This window comes from Aulostomus chinensis, chromosome 1, assembly GCF_037954235.1.
Source record: "Aulostomus chinensis isolate RoL2024-O1b breed Wild chromosome 1, RoL_Achi_v1.0, whole genome shotgun sequence".
Taxonomy (NCBI): domain Eukaryota; kingdom Metazoa; phylum Chordata; class Actinopteri; order Syngnathiformes; family Aulostomidae; genus Aulostomus; species Aulostomus chinensis.
This window is the reverse complement of record NC_141320.1, coordinates 22475300-22500610: the sequence shown is the minus strand read 5'-3', so window position 1 is coordinate 22500610 and position 25311 is coordinate 22475300. Positions and strand designations below refer to the sequence as shown.

General features: G+C 38.5%; 1 non-coding gene across 1 annotated transcript; it reads right to left on the bottom strand.

The window, feature by feature from the left end:
• Nucleotides 1–1091: 1091 nt before the first annotated feature.
• trnal-aag (transfer RNA leucine (anticodon AAG)) lies at nucleotides 1092–1174 on the bottom strand. The gene has a single exon. It is a non-coding gene; the product is annotated as a tRNA-Leu (tRNA).
• Between the last annotated feature and the right edge of the window lie 24137 nt (nucleotides 1175–25311).

Sequence of the window (25311 nt, the reverse complement as noted above, 5' to 3'; positions counted from 1 at the left end):
TGTTCTCCTGAGATCAAAGACAGAATTCTAGCTACTGTCAAAGCCCTGATGACATCATCAGGAATTCTGACTTTGATCTGGAGCCTCTTGCTTTAATCTGAATTTGATCTGACGAATGTTTTAGTTTAGGTTGCATGATACCGACCACCTCATTTCTCCTGATGGACTGGTGACCTGTCCAGGGTGAACCCTGCCTCTTGAACAATGTCACCTGGGATCATTCAGGTGACATTGTTCACCCCCCCCCCCCCGTGACCCTTAAAGGATAAGAATAGAAAGTGGATGGAGGGATGGACTCAACACTGAAATCAGCTGATCTGATCCACATTCTAATGTTTCCTGTCCCTCTTTAGGAGTCAGTGAGAATAGTAGTGTATATAATAATGTGTATCCAACCTTGTAGTATCTTTCCAAAGCTTTTAGTATTTCTTCTTGTTTCTACTTGTAGTTTTAGTGTCTGGATCTTTTCTTTTGATGTCCTGCTGTCTGCTCTTTGCTTTTGGAGCTTCCTTCAACAACTACCAGGCCTCCTGGGTACTGTAGGAAACATGGTCAAGTTCTTCTGACTTCTCCAGGAACGTTCTGCTCTCATTGGTCGGTCTTCATTTTGACTCCTCCCACTGCCACAATGACCAGCCTTTATACTCTTGGTGACTGGGGCCCTGGTTGCTGCAGGCCTCAACACCAGCCTGTGGTTGTGAGCAGGGCAGAACAGAACTGACAGTATCTCCCATGCAGGACCTGGGTCAGCACCTGGTGCCAGCTGGGGCACCGCTTTAACCTGGACCCCTAGAAGATCTTCTCCAGGAACTCGTCTTTTTCAGTCGAAACAGCGTGAAATGTCAAGTAAAGAATTAAAATTATTTAATTCACAATGAAGCCTCTGTCAAAAAACAGAGGAACAACTGACTACCTCCCCATTGACTTCACCCTGATCACCAGGAGGTAACCTGGTAGTCAGAGCAGTGGTGCTCAGGTCTGTGGACTCAGAAGAGGGCTCTTCTTTTGGTCACAGGTTTGAAGACCTCAGTGGAAGAGAAAGGAGAGGCAGTGAGAGACCTGCCACACCTCTCCAGTGACCTGGGACATGATGGCAGTGGTGGGATTTGAACCCACGCCTCCTCAGAGGACTGGAACCTTAATCCAGCACCTTAGACCGCTCGGCCACACTACCTCACTGTGCTGCTCTCTGAGTTGGTCTGCTAAAGGCATGTTGAAGAGGAAGTAACAATGATATCAAACTTATTCTGAAGAGGGACCCCTTTCCTCCCACGGTCACAGGAAGTGACAACAGCGCTGCTAGAAGCAGGAAAGAAATGGTAAAAGGACTCAGTTTGTACAGAGCCTTTCTACCTCAGCAGCACTCAAGGAGCTGAACAATGTCCTCTCATTCACACACTCACACACTGATGCTGAAGGCTGCCATGCAAGGAGCCAACCTACTCATCAGAAGTATTTAGGGGTTCAGTATCTTACTCAAGGACACTTTGACATGGTCACTGGAGAAAGTGAGGATCAAACCAGCCACCCTTTGGTTGCCAGACGGCCACACTACTCCTGAGTCATGTGACCTGGATAAGATGGTGAACTACAGCTGATCGCCACGCTAGCAAACCCCTTTTGTTTGGTTTGGTTGTTGTTTAGTGACTGTGGATGAGTACACAGGAGAAGTTGAGCATAAATTTGTGTTCCCTGTTCACTTGAATATCTGCAGGAGTGTGAGGTGGAAATACTACTTGGAGGAGAATGAGAGTTCAGTCTCAGCGCTAAGACCTGTGCTGACACTAAAACATGTCAGCCCACAGAACAAAGATGGCAGTCCTCTGGGAAAGCAGGTACACCACACATACATGAAGAAACCCTACAGGAAACAAATATGTTGCCAGAGACTTTTACTCTGTTTTTGTTGTTTACCCAAGAACAGGATTGGAGGGAGACTGATGGTCGCTGTTTGGGTTTTTGGAAAACAAGGAGGCTGTGGGTTCAAGCTGGATTCTCAGAGACTATTTCCCCAACCTCTACATTGGAATCTACACTGTCATCCAGTCATGTGACTGAAGTCATCCAGTCACATGACTGAAGTCATCCAGTCATGTCAGTGATGTCACTCTGCAGGACTGTCATTGCCGTCTCATTCTAGAAAAGAATCCAGACTCCACCTGTGGCTCCATGATAACTGATGGACCTCTGGTTGCAGGCTGGACGATGATGTTTGGGCTTGAAGGAAAACTCCTTGTCCAAATTCCATGGTGTTCAAGTTTAAAGTCCCACAATCAGAAGTAGCTGAATCTGACAGGTGGAGGTTTGGAACTACAAGATGGTGATGTTTTCTTGACTTGATGCTCTGACTGTCAGATGCAGCAGCAGAAGAAGCTGTCATCCACCCTGAGTGGCTATGATTGGAGCTTTTACCTCCCAAGGTTGTCTGGTTCCAGGTGACATTTTTAAATTCCAGTCCCCAACTTTGGCTGTTCTGAAACTCTTCTCCTGAATCACTCCTGAGCTGCAGCAAGAACAAATACCAGTGCCAACCAGATCAACTTAATGGCTGCTAACAGCCTCAGACACTTGACTTCCATCAATCTGGAGCCAAGAAGGCCCTCACCTGTGGTTCTCCTCCAGGAGGGTCCAGGTTCTGCCATTGGGGCTCCTGGTGCCACTGCCAGAGAGCCTCAGCTGCACACTGCAACATTTCAACAGGAGATTGACATTCCTTCAAATGTCCTGACATCTGATTCCAATGGTTCTGTTCCATATTTATATTTTAAAATGAATCACACAATGAAAGCTGCCTCAGCTGGTTTAAGAGAGAGAACAAGCTAAGAGATCTGAAACCAGTAAAATATGCTTTTCTGTGTGCAAACTAGTGAGGGGCATGGAAGGATATTTTACCACCACTACAGAACCCAGACTTTAGTCATGTGATGAGATGGAGACTCTGATTATGAAGTTAATGGACAAAATGTGAATTGAAAGAAAACACATTCCTTCAGTAGACTTTGATCCAACATTGAAGTTAGAGTTTGGTGGCTGCTCCATGTTGGAGGAAACCAGGCGATGTTTGACCATCACAGGGAAGCTCTTTTGCCTCCTCTGCTGCCAGTTCAACCACTCACTCCCCTCAGTGGAGAGCAGCTTCAGCCGGGTTTGGAATGTACCATTGTGGATGCATAGGAATGTGGAGAAAATGTCCTTTGTCAGAAGTGGGATTCGAACCCACGCCTCCAGGAGAGACTGCGACCTGAACGCAGCGCCTTAGACCGCTCAACCATCCTGACAGACACTGACAGTTGCAGACTGAATTAATTCACTGACAAAGCAGAATTTTTTCCACAGGAGCTACTGGCTCCTTAGTTGTTGCATTTATTGTTAACATTAAACACACAGTCTGAGTTCATGGCAGTAAGAAATGAACCCAGAACATTAGAACCACATTGCATCTCTTGATCAGTTTGTTACATGGGACACATTCCAGACAGGAAGGTCCCACCAAGACTTGAACTGGGATCACTGGATCCAGAGTCCAGAGTGCTCACCCTTCCACCATGGAACCAAACACAAGGACGAAGTTCCTCTAAATACCACTTGACATCACCTGCAATCAACCTGTTGCTATTTGGAGGTTCATCTTGCTCTTGTTCCAGACTACACTGGCAAAAGGATCATGAACCACAAGGAAATCAAGGAACTCCAGATTGATTCAGGACTTTCTAACTCCATCGTATGACCTGGGAGCAAAGACTGGCCAGGCCTTCCTTAATTTATCAGTTAATTACTGCTTCAACAAACATGCCACTTAATTAAGTTACCAGAATTTCTCTCATTGAAAAACCCACCAGCCTGATTTCTTGACATGACATGAAAAATTCTCCAAGAACCCACAGTTGGGTGGAAAGATACCAGGTTAACCAGGAGGAGTCCTGTTCCTGAACCATGGATGGAACAAAGTCCACTGGAAAACTCAGCAGTTCCTGAGTGCCAGATCCATCCGGGAGCTTGGGTCTCCCCTTGACTGTGGTGATCCATGAGATCAAGGAGGACAGAGGAAAGAAGGATCCTGTTGGAGATCTCCTCCCTTCTTCCTCCACTTCACTACTACTTGGATGTCAGGAATATGAGGTACTTTACTCAAATGAGGTATTAGGAGTTTCCTGTTTGACAAGAAGGAAGTCAGAGGTTCATCCCTCACTTGTTGGTGGTGCCCTCAACCTGCTGAGAGCATCACTTAGTTCTCTACAGAGAAACATGGCAGCTCTGCTGAAGGCTGCAGGAAACCTGCTGGGACTGAGACTTGGACTCAGGTCACTGGATTCAAAGTCCAGGGTGCAAACAGGTCCACCAGGGCATCTGTGCTTTACTTACCATGTAAAAAGGACCACAGTGGTCATCTGGTTTTAATTTAACAAACAAATACGGTTGAAAACTTTGAGACAGAGACACAGGGCTCTTATTTGAAGGGCCATGGGATGAGAAATATCCCAGACCTCTGAGATCAGAGCGCTCACTTTGATCTCAGGGTCCTGACTTTGGGGGTTCTTCCTTTGGTCTTCAAATACTTGTGGTTTTTATTGGTAGAACTTTCAACTTGCATGCAAAAAGAGAATCACAGTCAATGTAAACCCAGCAGACAGTGTTTATTTCTAATAAATCAGACAATCGCACAAATGAGAATGAAAGGAAAAAACAATAAAATGTTTTAAAATCCTTCTCCACTCTAAAGCTTTTTAAAGTTCATTTGAAGGTTCAAAGGTGGAGGTGAGGAGGTCACCCTGATCCTCCCTGTCGTCACTGCCAGGATTCTTTCTTCTGGTGCTGTGGTTCTTCTGATGAAGGGGGCGTGATGTTTGCTGTCTCAGGCTCCACCAAATGTCCTCTTTAGGACGCCACAATGTGGCCTCTTCACTGCTCCATCTTCCCTGCATCGGAGACACCACGGTTCCTCCTGGTGCCGACCCCATCGTCCTTCTACCCAATGGTGCGGCCATGGATCCTCAGAGGACGCTGGGATCCTTCTTCTCATCAGAGCCACAGTTTTTCCTGGAGGGAACAACAGGAGCTTTGTTGTAATGTTTTGCTCTGTGTTTCCTGCACAGACCGTCAGGATCTGTGACGCCATCTTGTGGTAGGGGGTCATCATCTTGTTGTGTGGTAGTGGATTCATTGATCTGCTGTTTCAACACATTCAAGTTCATTATCCTACAAGTCAAAGTACATTTGGTGTGGAGTTTTAGTTTCTGGCCTCAATCATAACGTGTGCCTTTCTTCTTCATGAACATTTCTCAGCTTTGTAAGTTTATTCTAGTTTTTCTTCCTCTCTTTTCTATTCCATTGTTGTTGAAGATTCTACTGCAGGTTGGAGTTCCCTGTTGACTGAAGCAGAAACAGGAACAACAAGCTGGAGGCTGTCAGAGCTCCAAGTTGGGGGCTGATATTAAAGTAGGAGATGAACACATCCAGGTTAGCATCCCTCTCAGAAGCTGCTACTTTAGCTCTTCAGGATACAGCAGCCTAGCATAGCTTCATCTGGCCAGTTAGTGGCCCACTTTGATGTCTGGGATATCAGGTTCAAGGTTCTTCACAGCTCTGAATGAAGGCTTTCTAAAGTGTTAACCAGTACTCCAGTTGTAAAAAACAATCAGGGGGGATGGTAGATTTTGATGTTTAGGAACAGATCATTTGTGCTGAGGACAGCGCATCAGGTGAGAGACCAACAGTGTACCCTTACTCCTCTCAAACAACATGCATGCTATGGATATTACCTGTCTGCTACTCCTGTCATTGATCTTGACCAAGCCCCCAGGCTGACACTGCTACCACTGCTCCTACATAGTTAGAGTCAAATGCAGAGGACATTTTCCCACCGGGTGCAAGTGCAACTTCATACTCATGCTACCTATAAATCTGGGAATTCATCTATATTTTGAAACAAAACATTCTCAAGTCAAGTCCATTTTAATGAAAGTGCAAGAGCAAAAGAATGAAACAAATGTACTGTGGCAGGATGGCGCTACACTCCCCACCATGAGGGGCAGTGTGGCAGACGATAGTGAGTGGTCACCTAGAAATAGACCTGGTCCGACCCTTCTCCGTCCTTTCCACTTCCTCTCCCTCCTTTACGGAGCCGACAGCCGTGCGTGGTGGCGTCTCGCTGGTCAGCAGATCAGTTACAAACAAAGGTACCTCAAAACCTCAAAATAATGCTACAATGATGTTGTAAAAATTGCTAATGATCTCAAAATGATGCGAAAGTGATGTCGGAAGAATTGCTAATGATCTCAAAATGATGTGAGAGTGATGTCGTAAGAATTGCTAATGAACACAAAATGATGCTAAAAGTAATGTAGTGATAGTTGCTAATAAACTCAGTGAGGCTTCCAGTAATGTAGTAAGTATTTCGAACAACCTCAAAGTGATGCTGACATTCGTGTTGTAAGAGTTGCTACTAACCTCAAAATAATGCTACAGTGATGTCGTGGGAATTGCTAATGAACGCAAAATAATGCGAAAGTAATGTCGGAAGAATTGCAAATGATCTCAAAATGATGCTAAATGTAATGTAGTGATCGTTGCTAATCAACTCGTTTATGCTTACAGTAATGTAGTAAGTGTTTCGAACAACCTCAAAGTGATGCTGACAGTCATGTCGTAAGAGTTGCTACGAACCTCAAAATAATGTGAAAGTGATGTCAGAAGAATTGCTAATGATCTCAAAATGATGCTACAGTGATGTAGTAAGAATTGCTAATGAACTCAAAATGATGCGAACAGTAATGGAGTGAATGTTTCGAATAACCTCAAAGTGATGCTGACAGTCATGTACTAAGAGTTGCTACGAACCTCAAAATATTGCGACAGTGATGTCGGAAGAATTGCTAATGAACTCAAGATGATGCTAACAGTAATGGAGTGAAACTGTCGAATAACCTCAAAGTGATGCTGACAGTCATGTACTAAGAGTTGCTACGAACCTCAAAATAATATGACAGTAATGTAGTAAATGTTGCTACGAACGTCAAAATAATGCGACAGTAATGTAGTAAGAATTGCTAATGAACTTAAAATGATGCTAACAGTAATGTAGTGATAGTTGCTAATCAAGTCAGTGATGCTTACAGTAATGTAGTAAGTGTTTCGAAGAACCTCAAAGTGATGCTGACAGTCATTTAGTAAGAGTTGCTACGAACCTCAAAATAATGCGACAGTGATGTCAGAAGAATTGATAAAGATCTCAAAATGATGCAACAGTGATGTCAGAAGAATTGGTAAAGAACTCAAGATGATGCTAACAGTAATGGAGTGAACGTTTCGAATAACCTCAAAATGATGCTGACAGTCATGTAGTAAGAGTTGCTACGAACCTCAAAATAATGCGACAGTGATGTCGGAAGAATTGCTAATGAACTCAAGATGATGCAAACAGTAATGTAGTGATAGTTGCTAAGAAACTCAGTGATGCTTACATTAATGTAGTAAGAGTTTCGAACAACCTCAAAGTGATGCTGACAGTCATTTAGTAAGAGTTGCTAATGAACTCAATTTAATGCTACAGTGATGTCGTGAGAATTGCTCATAAACTCAAAATGATGCTAACAGTTATGTAGTGATAGTTGCAAAAAAACTCAAAGTGATGCTGACAGTAATGTAGTAAGAGTTGCTACGAACCTTAAAATAATGCAACAATAATGTAGTAAGAGTTGCTACGAACCTCAAAATATTGCGACAGTGATGTCGGAAAAATTGCTAATGAACTTAAAATGATGCTAACAGTAATGTAGTTGTAGTTGCTAATCAAGTCAGTGATGCTTACAGTAATGTAGTAAGTGTTTCGAACAACCTCAAAGTGATGCTGACAGTCATGTAGTAAGAGTTGCTTCGAACCTCAAAATAATGCGACAGTAATGTCGGAAGAATTGCTAAAGATCTCAAAATGATGCGACAGTGATGTCAGAAGAATTGGTCATGATCTCAAAATGATGCGAAAAGTAATGGAGTGAACGTTTCGAATAACCTCAAAGTGATGCTGACAGTCATGTACTAAGAGTTGCTACGAATCTCAAAATAATGCGACAGTAATGTTGTAAAAGTTGCTACGAAACTCAAAATATTGCGACAGTGATGTCGGAAGAATCGCTAATGAACTCAAGATGATGCTAACAGTAATGGAGTGAAACTTTCGAATAACCTCAAAGTGATGCTGAAAGTCATGTTGTAAGTGTTGCTACAAACTTCAAAATAATGCGACAGTAATATAGTAAAAGTCGCTACGAACCTCAAAATATTGCGACAGTGATGTCGGAAGAATTGCAAATGAACTCAAGATGATGCTAACAGTAATGTAGTGATAGTTGCTAAGAAACTCAGTGATGCTTACAGTAATGTAGTAAGAGTTTCAAACAACATCAAAGTGATGCTGACAGTCATTTAGTAAGAGTTGCTAATGAACTCAATTTAATGCTACAGTGATGTCGTGAGAATTGCTCAACAACTCAAAATAATGCTAACAGTAATGTAGTGATAGTTGCTACGAACCTCAAAATAATGCGACAGTAATGTAGTAAAAGTTGCTACGAACCTCAAAATATTGCGACAGTGATGTCGGAAGAATTGCTAATGAACTCAAAATGATGCTAACAGTAATGTAGTGATAGTTGCTCATCAACTCAGTGATGCTTACAGTAATGTAGTAAGTGTTTTGAATAACCTCAAAGTGATGGTGACAGTCATGTAGTAAGAGTTGCTACGAACCTCAAAATATTATGACAGTGATGTCGGAAGAATTGCTAATGAACTTAAAATGATGCTAACAGTAATGTAGTTGTAGTTGCTAATCAAGTCAGTGATGCTTACAGTAATGTAGTAAGTGTTTAGAACAACCTCAAAGTGATGCTGACAGTCATGTAGTAAGAGTTGCTTCGAACCTCAAAATAATGCGACAGTAATGTCGGAAGAATTGCTAAAGATCTCAAAATGATGCGACAGTGATGTCAGAAGAATTGGTCATGATCTCAAAATGATGCGAAAAGTAATGGAGTGAACGTTTCGAATAACCTCAAAGTGATGCTGACAGTCATGTACTAAGAGTTGCTACGAATCTCAAAATAATGCGACAGTAATGTTGTAAAAGTTGCTACGAAACTCAAAATATTGCGACAGTGATGTCGGAAGAATCGCTAAAGAACTCAAGATGATGCTAACAGTAATGGAGTGAAACTTTCGAATAACCTCAAAGTGATGCTGAAAGTCATGTTGTAAGAGGTGCTAATGAACTCAATTCAATGCTACAGTGATGTCGTGAGAATTGCTCATAAACTCAAAATGATGCTAACAATAATGTAGTGATAGTTGCTCATAAACTCAAAGTGATGCTGACAGTAATGTAGTAAGAGTTGCTACGAACCTTAAAATAATGCAACAATAATGTAGTAAGAGTTGCTACAAACCTCAAAATAATGTGACAGTGATGTCAGAAGAATTGCTAATGATCTCAAAATGATGCGACAGTGATTTAGGAAGAATTGCTAATGAACTCAAAATGATGCTAAAAATAATGTAGTGATAGTTGCTACGAACCTCAAAATAATGCGACAGTAATGTAGTAAAAGTTGCTACGAACCTCAAAATATTGCGACAGTGATGATGGAAGAATTGCAAATGAACTCAAAATGATGCTAACAGTAATGTAGTGATAGTTGCTCATCAACTCGGTGATGCTTACAGTAATGTAGTAAGTGTTTTGAATAACCTCAAAGTGATGCTGACAGTCATGTAGTAAGAGTTGCTATGAACCTTAAAATAATGCAACAATAATGTAGTAAGAGTTGCTACGAACCTCAAAATATTGCGACAGTGATGTCGGAAGAATTGCTAATGAACTCAAAATGATGCAACAGTGTTGTAGGAAGAATTGGTAATGACCTCAAAATGATGCTAACAGTAATGGAGTGAAGGTTTCAAATAACCTCAAAGTGATGCTGACAGTCATGTACTAAGAGTTGCTACGAACCTCAAAATATTGTGACAGTGATGTCGGAAGAATTGCTAATGATCTCAAAATGATGCGACAGTGATGTAATAAGAATTGATAATGAACTCAAGATGATGCTAACAGTAATGTATTGATAGTTGCTACGAAACTCAATGATGCTTACAGTCATGAAGTAAGAGTTTCGAACAACATCAAAGTGATGCTGACAGTCATTTAGTAAGAGTTGCTAATGAACTCAATTTAATGCTACAGTGATGTCGTGAGAATTGCTCAACAACTCAAAATAATGCGACAGTAATGTCGTAAAAGTTGCTACGAACCTCAAAATATTGCGACAGTTATGTCGGAAGAATTGCTAATGAACTTAAAATGATGCTAACAGTAATGTAGTGATAGTTGCTAATCAACTCAGTGATGCTAACAGTAATGTAGTGATAGTTGCTAATAAACTCAAAGTGATGCTGACAGTAATGTAGTCAGAGTTGCTACGAACCTTAAAATAATGCAACAATAATGTAGTAAGAGTTGCTACGAACCTCAAAATGATGTGACAGTGATGTCAGAAGAATTGGTAATGATCTCAAAATGATGCTAACAGTAATGGAGTGAAAGTTTCGAATAACCTCAAAGTGATACTGACAGTCATGTCGTAACAGTTGCTACAAACCTCAAAATAATGCGACAGTGATGTGGGAAGAATTGCTAATGATCTCAAAATGATGCGAATAGTAATGGAGTGAAAGTTTCGAATAACTTCAAAGTGATGCTGACAGTCATGTAGGAAGTGTTGCTACGAACCTCAAAATATTGCGACAGTGATGTCGGAAGAATTGCTAATGAACTCAAAATGATGCTAACAGTAATGTAGTGATAGTTGCTAATTAACTCTGTGATGCTTACAGTAATGTAGTAAGTGTTTGGAACAACCTAAAAGTGATGCTGTCAGTCATGTAGTAAAAGTTGCTTCTTACATCAAAATGATGCTAACAGTAATGTAGTGATAGTTGCATATCAACTCAGTGATGCTGACAGTGATGTAGTAAGAGTTTCGAACAACCTCAAAGTGATGCTGACAGTCTTGTACTAAGAGTAACTACGAACCTCAAAATAATGCAACAGTAATGTAGTAAAAGTTGCTACGAACCTCAAAATATTGCGACAGTGATGTCGGAAGAATTGCTAATGAACTCAAGATGATGCTAACAGTAATGGAGTGAAAATTTCGAATAACCTCAAAGTGATGCAGACAGTCATGTAGTAAGTGTTGCTACGAACGTCAAAGTGATGCGACAGTAATGTAGTAAAAGTTGCTACGAACCTCAAAATATTGCGACAGTGATGTCGGAAGAATTGCTAATGAACTCAAGATGATGCTAACAGTAATGTAGTGATAGTTGCTAAGAAACTCAGTGATGCTTACAGTAATGTAGAAAGAGTTTCGAACAACCTCAAAGTGATGCTGACAGTCATTTAGTAAGAGTTGCTAATGAACTCAATTTAATGCTACAGTGATGTCGTGAGAATTGCTCAACAACTCAAAATGATGCTAAAAGTAATGTAGTGATAGTTGCTAATAAACTCAAAGTGATGATGACAGTGATGTAGTAAGAGTTGCGACGAACCTTTAAATAATGCAACAATAATGTAGTAAGAGTTGCTACCAACCTCAAAATAATGTGACAGTGATGTCAGAAGAATTGCGAAAGATCTCAAAATGATGCGACAGTGATGTAGTAAGAATTGCTCATGAACTCAAAATGATGCTAACAGTAATGGAGTGAATGTTTCGAATAACCTCAAAGTGATGCTGACAGTCTTGTACTAAGAGTTGCAATGAACCTCAAAATCATGCGACAGTGATGTCGGAAGAATTGCTAATGAACTCAAAATGATGCTACATTGATGTCGTGAGAATTGCTCATGAACTCAAATAATGCAAAAACTAATGTAGTGATAGTTGCTAAGAAACTCAGTGATGCTTACAGTAATGTAGTAAGAGTTTCGAACAACCTCAAAGTGATGCTGACAGTCATTTAGTAAGAGTTGCTAATGAACTCAATTCAATGCTACAGTGATGTTGTGAGAATTGCTCATGAACTCAAAATGATGCTAACAGTAATGTAGTGATAGTTGCTAATAAACTCAAAGTGATGCTGACAGTAATGTAGTCAGAGTTGCTACGAACCTTTAAATAATGCAACAATAATGTAGTAAGAGTTGCTACCAACCTCAAAATAATGTGACAGTGATGTCAGAAGAATTGCTAATGATCTCAAAATGATGCGACAGTGATTTAGTAAGAATTGCTAATGAACTCAAAATGATGCTAACAGTAATGGAGTGAACGTTTCGAATAACCTCAAAGTGATGCTGACAGTCATGTAGTAAGTGTTGCTACGAACCTCAATATAATGCGACAGTAATGTAGTAAAAGTTGCTACGAACCTCAAAATATTGCGACAGTGATGTCGGAAGAATTGCTAATGAACTCAAGACGATGCTAACAGTAATGGAGTGAAAATTTCGAATAACCTCAAAGTGATGCAGACAGTCATGTAGTAAGTGTTGCTACGAACGTCAAAGTGATGCGACAGTAATGTAGTAAAAGTTGCTACGAACCTCAAAATATTGGGACAGTGATGTCGGAAGAATTGCTAATGAACTCAAGATGATGCTAACAGTAACGTAGTGATAGTTGCGAAGAAAATCAGTGATGCTTACAGTAATGTAGTTAGAGTTTCGAACAACCTCAAAGTGATGCTGACAGTCATTTAGTAAGAGTTGCTCATGAACTCAATTTAATGCTACAGTGATGTCGTGAGAATTGCTCAACAACTCAAAATTATGCTAACAGTAATGTAGTGATAGTTGCTCATAAACTCAAAGTGATGCTGACAGTAATGTAGGAAGAGTTGCTACGAACCTTAAAATAATGCAACAATAATGTAGTAAGAGTTGCTACGAACCTCAAAATATTGCGACAGTGATGTCAGAAGAATTGCGAATGATCTATAAATGATGTGACAGTGATGTAGTAAGAATTGCTAATGAACTCAAAATGATGCTAACAGTAATGGAGTGAAACTTTCAAATAACCTCAAAGTGATGCTTACAGTCATGTAGTAAGTGTTGCTACGAACCTTAAAATAATGCAAAAATAATGTAGTAAGAGTTGCTACGAACGTCAAAATAATGCGACAGTAATGTAGTAAAAGTTGCTACGAACCTCAAAATATTGCGACAGTGATGTCGGAAGAATTGCTAATGAACTCAAAATGATGCTAACAGTAATGTAGTGATAGTTGCTAATCAAGTCAGTGATGCTTCCAGTAATGTAATAAGTGTTTCGAATAACCTTTAAGTGATGCTGACAGTCATGTAGTAAGAGTTGCTACGAACCTCAATATAATGCGACAGTAATGTAGTAAAAGTCGCTACGAACCTCAAAATAATGCGACAGTGATGTCAGAAGAATTGCTAAAGATCTCAAAATGATGCGAAAGTGATTTAGTAAGAATTGCTCATGAACTCAAAATGATGCTAACAGTAATGGAGTGAACGTTTCGAATAAGCTCAAAGTGATGCTGACAGTCTTGTAGTAAGAGTTGCTACGAACCTCAAAATAATGCGACAGTGATGTCAGAAGAATTGCTAATGATCTCAAAATGATGCGACAGTGATGTAGTAAGAATTGCTAATGAACTCAAAATGATGCTAACAGTAATGGAGTGATAGTTGCTAATCAAGTCAGTGATGCTTACAGTAATGTAGTAAGTGTTTCGAATAACCTCAAAGTGATGCTGACAGTCATGTAGTAAGTGTTGCTACGAACGTCAAAGTGATGCGACAGTAATGTAGTAAAAGTTGCTACGAACCTCAAAATATTGGGACAGTGATGTCGGAAGAATTGCTAATGAACTCAAGATGATGCTAACAGTAACGTAGTGATAGTTGCGAAGAAAATCAGTGATGCTTACAGTAATGTAGTTAGAGTTTCGAACAACCTCAAAGTGATGCTGACAGTCATTTAGTAAGAGTTGCTCATGAACTCAATTTAATGCTACAGTGATGTCGTGAGAATTGCTCAACAACTCAAAATTATGCTAACAGTAATGTAGTGATAGTTGCTCATAAACTCAAAGTGATGCTGACAGTAATGTAGGAAGAGTTGCTACGAACCTTAAAATAATGCAACAATAATGTAGTAAGAGTTGCTACGAACCTCAAAATATTGCGACAGTGATGTCAGAAGAATTGCGAATGATCTATAAATGATGTGACAGTGATGTAGTAAGAATTGCTAATGAACTCAAAATGATGCTAACAGTAATGGAGTGAAACTTTCAAATAACCTCAAAGTGATGCTTACAGTCATGTAGTAAGTGTTGCTACGAACCTTAAAATAATGCAAAAATAATGTAGTAAGAGTTGCTACGAACGTCAAAATAATGCGACAGTAATGTAGTAAAAGTTGCTACGAACCTCAAAATATTGCGACAGTGATGTCGGAAGAATTGCTAATGAACTCAAAATGATGCTAACAGTAATGTAGTGATAGTTGCTAATCAAGTCAGTGATGCTTCCAGTAATGTAATAAGTGTTTCGAATAACCTTTAAGTGATGCTGACAGTCATGTAGTAAGAGTTGCTACGAACCTCAATATAATGCGACAGTAATGTAGTAAAAGTCGCTACGAACCTCAAAATAATGCGACAGTGATGTCAGAAGAATTGCTAAAGATCTCAAAATGATGCGAAAGTGATTTAGTAAGAATTGCTCATGAACTCAAAATGATGCTAACAGTAATGGAGTGAACGTTTCGAATAAGCTCAAAGTGATGCTGACAGTCTTGTAGTAAGAGTTGCTACGAACCTCAAAATAATGCGACAGTGATGTCAGAAGAATTGCTAATGATCTCAAAATGATGCGACAGTGATGTAGTAAGAATTGCTAATGAACTCAAAATGATGCTAACAGTAATGGAGTGATAGTTGCTAATCAAGTCAGTGATGCTTACAGTAATGTAGTAAGTGTTTCGAATAACCTCAAAGTGATGCTGACAGTCATGTAGTAAGTGTTGCTACGAACCTCAATATAATGCGACAGTAATGTAGTAAAAGTTGCTACGAACCTCAAAATATTGCGACAGTGATGTCGGAAGAATTGCTAATGAACTCAAGATGATGCTAACAATAATGTAGTGATAGTTGCTAAGAAACTCAGTGATGCTGACAGTAATGTAGTAAGAGTTTCGAACAACCTCAAAGTGATGCTGACAGTCATTTAGTAAGAGTTGCTAATGAACTCAATTCAATGCTACAGTGATGTCGTGAGAATTGCTCATAAACTCAAAATGATGCTAACAGTAATGTAGTGATAGTTGCAAATAAACTCAAAGTGATGCTGACAGTAATGTAGTAAGAGTTGCGACCAACCTTTAAATAATGCAACAATAATGTAGTAAGAGTTGCTACCAACCTCAAAATAATGTGACAGTGATGTCAGAATAATTGCTAATGATCTCAAAATGATGCGACAGTGATTTAGTAAGAATTGCTAATGAACTCAAAATGATGCTAACAGTAATGGAGTGAACGTTTCGAATAACCTCAAAGTGATGCTGATTGTCATGTACTAGGAGTTGCTACGAACGTCAAAGTGATGCGACAGTAATGTAGTAAAAGTTGCAACGAACCTCAAAATATTGGGACAGTGATGTCGGAAGAATTGCTAATGAACTCAAGATGATGCTAACAGTAACGTAGTGATAGTTGCGAAGAAAATCAGTGATGCTTACAGTAATGTAGTTAGAGTTTCGAACAACCTCAAAGTGATGCTGACAGTCATTTAGTAAGAGTTGCTCATGAACTCAATTTAATGCTACAGTGATGTCGTGAGAATTGCTCAACAACTCAAAATGATGCTAAAAGTAATGTAGTGATAGTTGCTAATAAACTCAAAGTGATGCTGACAGTAATGTAGGAAGAGTTGCTACGAACCTTAAAATAATGCAACAATAATGTAGTAAGAGTTGCTACGAACCTCAAAATATTGCGACAGTGATGTCAGAAGAATTGCGAATGATCTATAAATGATGTGACAGTGATGTAGTAAGAATTGCTAATGAACTCAAAATGATGCTAACAGTAATGGAGTGAAACTTTCAAATAACCTCAAAGTGATGCTTACAGTCATGTAGTAAGTGTTGCTACGAACCTTAAAATAATGCAACAATAATGTAGTAAGAGTTGCTACGAACGTCAAAATATTGCGACAGTGATGTCGGAAGAATTGCTAATGAACTCAAAATGATGCTAACAGTAATGGAGTGATAGTTGCTAAGAAACTCAGTGATGCTTACAGTAATGTAGTTAGAGTTTCGAACAACCTCAAAGTGATGCTGACAGTCATGTAGTAAGAGTTGCTACGAACCTCAATATAATGCGACAGTAATGTAGTAAAAGTCGCTACGAACCTCAAAATATTGCGACAGTGATGTCGGAAGAATTGGTAATGAACTCAAAATGATGCTAAAAGTGATGTAGTGATAGTTGCAAATCAAGTCAGTGATGCTTACAGTAATGTAGTAAGTGTTTCGAATAACCTCAAAGTGATGGTGACAGTCATGTAGTAAGAGTTGCTACGAACCTCAAAATAATGCAACAGTGATGTCAGAAGAATTGCGAAAGATCTCAAAATGATGCGACAGTGATTTAGTAAGAATTGCTCATGAACTCAAAATGATGCTAACAGTAATGGAGTGAACGTTTCGAATAACCTCAAAGTGATGCTGACAGTCTTGTACTAAGAGTTGCAATGAACCTCAAAATAATGCGACAGTGATGTCGGAAGAATTGCTAATGATCTCAAAATGATGCGACAGTGATGTAATAAGAATTGCTAATGAACTCAAAATGATGCTACAGTGATGTCGTGAGAATTGCTCATGAACTCAAATAATGCAAACACTATAGTAGTGATAGTTGCTAAGAAACTCAGTGATGCTTACAGTAATGTAGTAAGAGTTTCGAACAACCTCAAAGTGATGCTGACAGTCATTTAGTAAGAGTTGCTAATGAACTCAATTCAATGCTACAGTGATGTTGTGAGAATTGCTCATGAACTCAAAATGATGCTAACAGTAATGTAGTGATAGTTGCTAATAAACTCAAAGTGATGCTGACAGTAATGTAGTCAGAGTTGCTACGAACCTTTAAATAATGCAACAATAATGTAGTAAGAGTTGCTACCAACCTCAAAATAATGTGACAATGATTTTAGGAGAATTGCTAATGATCTCAAAATGATGCGACAGTGATTTAGGAAGAATTGCTAATGAACTCAAAATGATGCTAGCAGTAATGGAGTGAAAGTTTCGAATAACCTCAAAGTGATGCTGACAGTCATGTAGTAAGTGTTGCTACGAACCTCAATATAATGCGACAGTAATGTAGTAAAAGTTGCTACGAACCTCAAAATATTGCGACAGTGATGTCGGAAGAATTGCTAATGAACTCAAGATGATGCTAACAGTAATGGAGTGAAACTTTCGAATAACCTCAAAGTGATGCTGACAGTCATGTAGTAAGAGTTGCTACGAACCTCAAAATAATGCGACAGTAATGTAGTAAAAGTTGCTACGAACCTCAAAATATTGGGACAGTGATGTCGGAAGAATTGCTAATGAACTCAAGATGATGCTAAAAGTAACGTAGTGATAGTTGCGAAGAAACTCAGTGATGCTTACAGTAATGTAGTTAGAGTTTCGAACAACCTCAAAGTGATGCTGACAGTCATTTAGTAAGAGTTGCTCATGAACTCAATTTAATGCTACAGTGATGTCGTGAGAATTGCTCATGAACTCAAAATGATGCTAAAAGTAATGTAGTGATAGTTGCTAATAAACTCAAAGTGATGCTGACAGTAATGTAGTAAGAGTTGCTACGAACCTTAAAATAATGCAACAATAATGTAGTAAGAGTTGCTACGAACCTCAAAATGATGTGACAGTGATGTCAGAAGAATTGCGAATGATCTCAAAATGATGCGACAGTGATGTAGTAAGAATTGCTAATGAACTCAAAATGATGCTAACAGTAATGGAGTGAAACTTTCAAATAACCTCAAAGTGATGCTTACAGTCATGTAGTAAGTGTTGCTACGAACCTCAAAATAATGCGACAGTAATGTAGTAAAAGTTGCTAAGAACCTCAAAATATTGCGACAGTGATGTCGGAAGAATTGCGAATGAACTCAAAATGATGCTAACAGTAATGTAGTGATATTTGCTAATCAACTCAGTGATGCTTACAGTAATATAGTAAGTTTTTCGAATAACCTCAAAGTGATGCTAAAAGTCATGTAGTAAGAGTTGCTACGAACCTCAAAATAATGCGACAGTAATGTAGTAAAAGTTGCTACGAACCTCAAAATATTGCGACAGTGATGTCGGAAGAATTGCTAATGAACTCAAAGTGATGCTAACAGTAATGTAGTGATAGTTGCTAATCAAGTCAGTGCTGCTTCCAGTAATGTAGTAAGTGTTTCGAATAACCTCTAAGTGATGCTGACAGTCATGTAGTAAGAGTTGCTACGAACCTCAATATAATGCGACAGTAATGTAGTAAAAGTCGCTACGAACCTCAAAATATTGCGAGAGTGATGTCGGAAGAATTGCTAATGAACTTAAAATGATGCTAACAGTAATGGAGTGAAACTTTCGAATAACCTCAAAGTGATGTTGACAGTCGTGTAGTAAGTGTTGCTACGAACCTCAAAATAATGCGACAGTGATGTCAGAAGAATTGCTAATGATCTCAAAATGATGCGACAGTGATTAAGTAAGAATTGCTCATGAACTCAAAATGATGCTAACAGTAATGGAGTGAACATTTCGAATAACCTCAAAGTGATGCTGACAGTCATGTACTAAGAGTTGCTACGAACCTCAAAATAATGCGACAGTAATGTCGTAAAAGTTGCTACGAACCTCAAAATATTGCGACAGTGATGTCGGAAGAATTGCTAATGAACTCAAAATGATGCTAACAGTAATGGAGTGATAGTTGCTAAGAAACTCAGTGATGCTTACAGTAATGTACTAAGAGTTTCAAACAACCTCAAAGTGATGCTGACAGTCATTTAGTAAGAGTCGTAATGAACTCAATTTAATGCTACAGTGATGTCGTGAGAATTGCTCAACAACTCAAAATGATGCTAACAGTAATGTCGTGATAGTTGCTAATAAACTCAAAGTGATGCTGACATTAATGTAGTAAGAGTTGCAATGAACCTTAAAATAATGCAACAATAATGAAGTAAGAGTTGCTACGAACCTCAAAATAATGCGACAGTGATGTCGGAAGAATTGCTAATGAACTCAAGATGATGCTAACAGTAATGTAGTGATAGTTGCTAATCAAGTCAGTGATGCTTAAAGTAATGTAATAAGTGTTTCGAATAACCTTTAAGTGATGCTGACAGTCATGTCGTAAGAGTTGCTACGAACCTCAATATAATGCGACATTAATGTAGTAAAAGTCGCTACATACCTCAAAATATTGCGACAGTGATGTCGGAGGAATTGCTCATGAACTTAAAATGATGCTAACAGTAATGTAGTGATAGTTGCTAATCAAGTCAGTGATGCTTACAGTAATGTAGTAAGTGTTTCGAATAACCTCAAAGTGATGCTGACAGTCATGTAGTAAGTGTTGCTACGAACCTCAATATAATGCGACAGTAATGTAGTAAAAGTTGCTACGAACCTCAAAATATTGCGATAGTGATGTCGGAAGAATTGCTAATGAACTCAAGATGATGCTAACAATAATGTAGTGATAGTTGCGAAGACACTCAGTGATGCTTACAGTAATGTAGTAAGAGTTTCGAACAACCTCAAAGTGATGCTGACAGTCATTTAGTAAGAGTTGCTAATGAACTCAATTTAATGCTACAGTGATGTCGTGAGAATTGCTCAACAACTCAAAATAATGCTAACAGTAATGTAGTGATAGTTGCTAAGAAACTCAGTGATGCTTACAGTAATGTAGTAAGAGTTGCGACGAACAACCTCAAAGTGATGCTGAAAGTCATGTAGTAAGAGTTGCTAATGATCTCAAAATGATGCGAAAGTGATGTAGTAAGAATTGCTAATGAACTCAAGATGATGCTAACAGTAATGGAGTGAATCTTTCGAATAAACTCAAAGTGATGCTGACAGTAATGTAGTAAGAGTTGCTACGAACCTTAAAATAATGCAACAATAATGTAGTAAGAGTTGCTACGAACCTCAAAATATTGCGACAGTGATGTCGGAAGAATTGCTAATGATCTCAAAATGATGCTAACAGTAATGTAGTGATAGTTGCTAAGAAACTCAGTGATGCTTACAGTAATGTAGTAAGAGTTTCTAACAACCTCAAAGTGATGCTGACAGTCATTTAGTAAGAGTTTCTAATGAACTCAATTTAATGCAACAGTGATGTCGGAAGAATTGCTAATGATCTCAAAATGATGCGACAGTGATATAGTAAGAATTGCTAATGAACTCAAAATGATGCTAACAGTAATGGAGTGAAACTTTCGAATAACCTAAAAGTGATGCTTACAGTCATGTAGTAAGTGTTGCTACGAACCTCAAAATAATGCGACAGTAATGTAGTAAAAGTTGCTCCGAACCTCAAAATATTGCGACAGTGATGTCGGAAGAATTGCTAATGAACTCAAAATGATGCTAACAGTAATGTAGTGATAGTTGCTATTCAAGACAGTGATGCTTACAGTAATGTAGTAAGAGTTTCGAATAACCTCAAAGTGATGCTGACAGTCATGTAGTAAGAGTTGCTACGAACCTCAATATAATGCGACAGTAATGTAGTAAAAGTCGCTACGAACCTGAAAATATTGCGACAGTGATGTCAGAAGAATTGCTAAAGATCTCAAAATGATGCGACAGTGATTCAGAAAGAATTGCTCATGAAGTCAAAATGATGCTAACAGTAATGGAGTGAAACTTTCGAATAACCTCAAAGTGATGGTGACAGTCATTAGGAAGAGTTGCTACAAACCTCAAAATAATGCGACAGTGATGTCAGAAGAATTGCTAAAGATCTCAAAATGATGCGACAGTTATTTAGAAAGAATTGCTAATGAACTCAAAATGATGCTTACATTAATGGAGTGAACGTTTCAAATAACCTCAAAGTGATGCTGACAGTCATGTACTAAGAGTTGCTACGAACCTTAAAATAATGCAACAATAATGTAGTAAGAGTTGCTACGAACCTCAAAATAATGTGACAGTAATGTAGTAAGAGTTGCTACGAACCTCAAAATATTGCGACAGTGATGTCGGAAGAATTGCTAATGATCTCAAGATGATGCTAACAGTAATGGAGTGAAACTTTCGAATAACCTCAAAGTGATGCTGACAGTCATGTAGTAAGTGTTGCTACGAACCTCAAAATAATGCGACAGTAATGTAGTAAAAGTTGCTACGAACCTCAAAATAATGCGACAGTAATGTAGTAAAAGTTGCTACGAACCTCAAAATATTGCGACAGTGATGTCAGAAGAATTGCTAATGATCTCAAAATGATGCTAACAGTAATGTAGTGATAGTTGCTAAGAAACTCAGTGATGCTTACAGTAATGTAGTAAGAGTTTCGAACAACCTCAAAGTGATGCTGACAGTCATTTAGTAAGAGTTTCTAATGAACTCAATTTAATGCAACAGTGATGTCGGAAGAATTGCTAAAGATCTCAAAATGATGCGACAGTGATTCAGAAAGAATTGCTCATGAAGTCAAAATGATGCTAACAGTAATGGAGTGAACGTTTCGAATAACCTCAAAGTGATGCTGACAGTCTTGTACTAAGAGTTGCTAAAAACCTCAATATAATGCGACAGTAATGTAGTAAAAGTCGCTACGAACCTGCAAATATTGCGACAGTGATGTCAGAAGAATTGCTAAAGATCTCAAAATGATGCGACAGTGATTCAGAAAGAATTGCTCATGAAGTCAAAATGATGCTAACAGTAATGGAGTGAACGTTTCGAATAACCTCAAAGTGATGTTGACAGTCTTGTACTAAGAGTTGCTACGAATCTCAAAATAATGCATCAGTGATGTCAGAAGAATTGCTAATGATCTCAAAATGATGCGACAGTGATGTAGTAAGAATTGCTAATGAACTCAAAATGATGCTAACAGTAATGGAGTGAAACTTTCGAATAACCTCAAAGTGATGGTGACAGTCATTAGGAAGAGTTGCTACAAACCTCAAAATAATGCGACAGTGATGTCAGAAGAATTGCTAAAGATCTCAAAATGATGCGACAGTTATTTAGAAAGAATTGCTAATGAACTCAAAATGATGCTTACATTAATGGAGTGAACGTTTCAAATAACCTCAAAGTGATGCTGACAGTCATGTACTAAGAGTTGCTACGAACCTTAAAATAATGCAACAATAATGTAGTAAGAGTTGCTACGAACCTCAAAATAATGTGACAGTAATGTAGTAAGAGTTGCTACGAACCTCAAAATATTGCGACAGTGATGTCGGAAGAATTGCTAATGATCTCAAGATGATGCTAACAGTAATGGAGTGAAACTTTCGAATAACCTCAAAGTGATGCTGACAGTAATGTAGTAAGTGTTGCTACGAACCTCAAAATAATGCGACAGTAATGTAGTAAAAGTTGCTACGAACCTCAAAATAATGCGACAGTAATGTAGTAAAAGTTGCTACGAACCTCAAAATATTGCGACAGTGATGTCAGAAGAATTGCTAATGATCTCAAAATGATGCTAACAGTAATGTAGTAAGAGTTTCGAACAACCTCAAAGTGATGCTGACAGTCATTTAGTAAGAGTTTCTAATGAACTCAATTTAATGCAACAGTGATGTCGGAAGAATTGCTAATGATCTCAAAATGATGCGACAGTGATGTAGTAAGAATTGCTCATGAACTCAAAATGATGCTAACAGTAATGGAGTGAAACTTTCGAATAACCTAAAAGTGATGCTTACAGTCATGTAGTAAGAGTTGCTACGAACCTCAAAATAATGCGACAGTAATGTAGTAAAAGTTGCTACGAACCTCAAAATATTGCGACAGTGATGTCGGAAGAATTGCTAATGAACTCAAAATGATGCTAACAGTAATGTAGTGATAGTTGCTAATCAAGACAGTGATGCTTACAGTAATGTAGTAAGAGTTTCGAATAACCTCAAAGTGATGCTGACAGTCATGTAGTAAGAGTTGCTACGAACCTCAATATAATGCTACAGTAATGTAGTAAAAGTCGCTACGAACCTGAAAATATTGCGACAGTGATGTCAGAAGAATTGCTAAAGATCTCAAAATGATGCGACAGTGATTCAGAAATAATTGCTCATGAAGTCAAAATGATGCTAACAGTAATGGAGTGAACGTTTCGAATAACCTCAAAGTGATGCTGACAGTCTTGTACTAAGAGTTGCTACGAATCTCAAAATAATGCGACAGTGATGTCAGAAGAATTGCTAATGATCTCAAAATGATGCGACAGTGATGTAGTAAGAATTGCTAATGAACTCAAAATGATGCTAACAGTAATGGAGTGAAACTTTCGAATAACCTCAAAGTGATGGTGACAGTCATGTACTAAGAGTTGCTACGAACCTCAAAATAATGCGACAGTGATGTCAGAAGAATTGCTAAAGATCTCAAAATGATGCGACAGTGATTTAGTAAGAATTGCTAATGAACTCAAAATGATGCTTACATTAATGGAGTGAACGTTTCAAATAACCTCAAAGTGATGCTGACAGTCATGTACTAAGAGTTGCTACGAACCTTAAAATAATGCAACAATAATGTATTAAGAGTTGCTACGAACCTCAAAATAATGTGACAGTAATGTAGTAAGAGTTGCTACGAACCTCAAAATATTGCGACAGTGATGTCGGAAGAATTGCTCATGAACTCAAGATGATGCTAACAGTAATGGAGTGAAACTTTCGAATAACCTCAAAGTGATGCTGACAATCATGTAGTAAGTGTTACTACGAACCTCAAAATAATGCGACAGTAATGTAGTAAAAGTTGCAACGAACCTCAAAATAATGCGACAGTCATGTAGTAAGTGTTGCTAGGAACCTCAAAATAATGCGACAGTAATGTAGTAAAAGTTGCTACGAACCTCAAAATAATGCGACAGTAATGTAGTAAAAGTTGCTACGAACCTCAAAATATTGCGACAGTGATGTCGGAAGAATTGCTAATGAACTCAAGATGATGCTAACAGTAATGTAGTGATAGTTGCTAAGAAACTCAGTGATGCTTACAGTAATGTAGTAAGAGTTTCGAACAACCTCAAAATGATGCTGAAAGTCATTTAGTAAGAGTTTCTAATGAACTCAATTAAATGCAACAGTGATGTCGGAAGAATTGCTAATGATCTCAAAATGATGCGACAGTGATGTAGTAAGAATTGCTAATGAACTCAAAATGATGCTAACAGTAATGGAGTGAAACTTTCGAATAACCTCAAAGTGATGCTGACAGTCATGTACTAAGAGTTGCTACGAATCTCAAAATAATGCGACAGTAATGTAGTAAAAGTTGCTACAACCTCAAAATATTGCGACAGTGATGTCAGAAGAATTGCTAATGATCTCAAAATGATGCGACAGTGATTTAGTAAGAATTGCTAATAAACTCAAGATGATGCTAAATGTGATGGAGTGAAACTTTCGAATAACCTCAAAGTGATGCTGACAGTCATGTACTAAGAGTTGCTACGAACCTCAAAATAATGCGACAGTGATGTCGGAAGAATTGCTAAAGATCTCAAAATGATGCGACAGTGATGTCAGAAGAATTGGTAATGATCTCAAAATGATGCTAACAGTAATGGAGTGAAACTTTCGAATAACCTCAAAGTGATGCTGACAGTCATGTACTAAGAGTTGCTACGAACCTCAAGATATTGCGACAGTGATGTCGGAAGAATTGCTAATGAACTCAAGATGATGCTAACAGTAATGGAGTGAAACTTTCGAATAATCTCAAAGTGATGCTGACAGTCATGTAGTAAGTGTTGCTACGAACCTCAAAATAATGTGACAGTAATGTAGTAAAAGTTGCTACGAACCTCAAAATAATGCGACAGTAATGTAGTAAAAGTTGCTACGAACCTCAAAATATTGCGACAGTGATGTCGGAAGAATTGCTAATTAACTAAAGATGATGCTAACAGTAATGTAGTGATAGTTGCTCAGAAACTCAGTGATGCTTACAGTAATGTAGTAAGAGTTTCGAACAACCTCAAAGT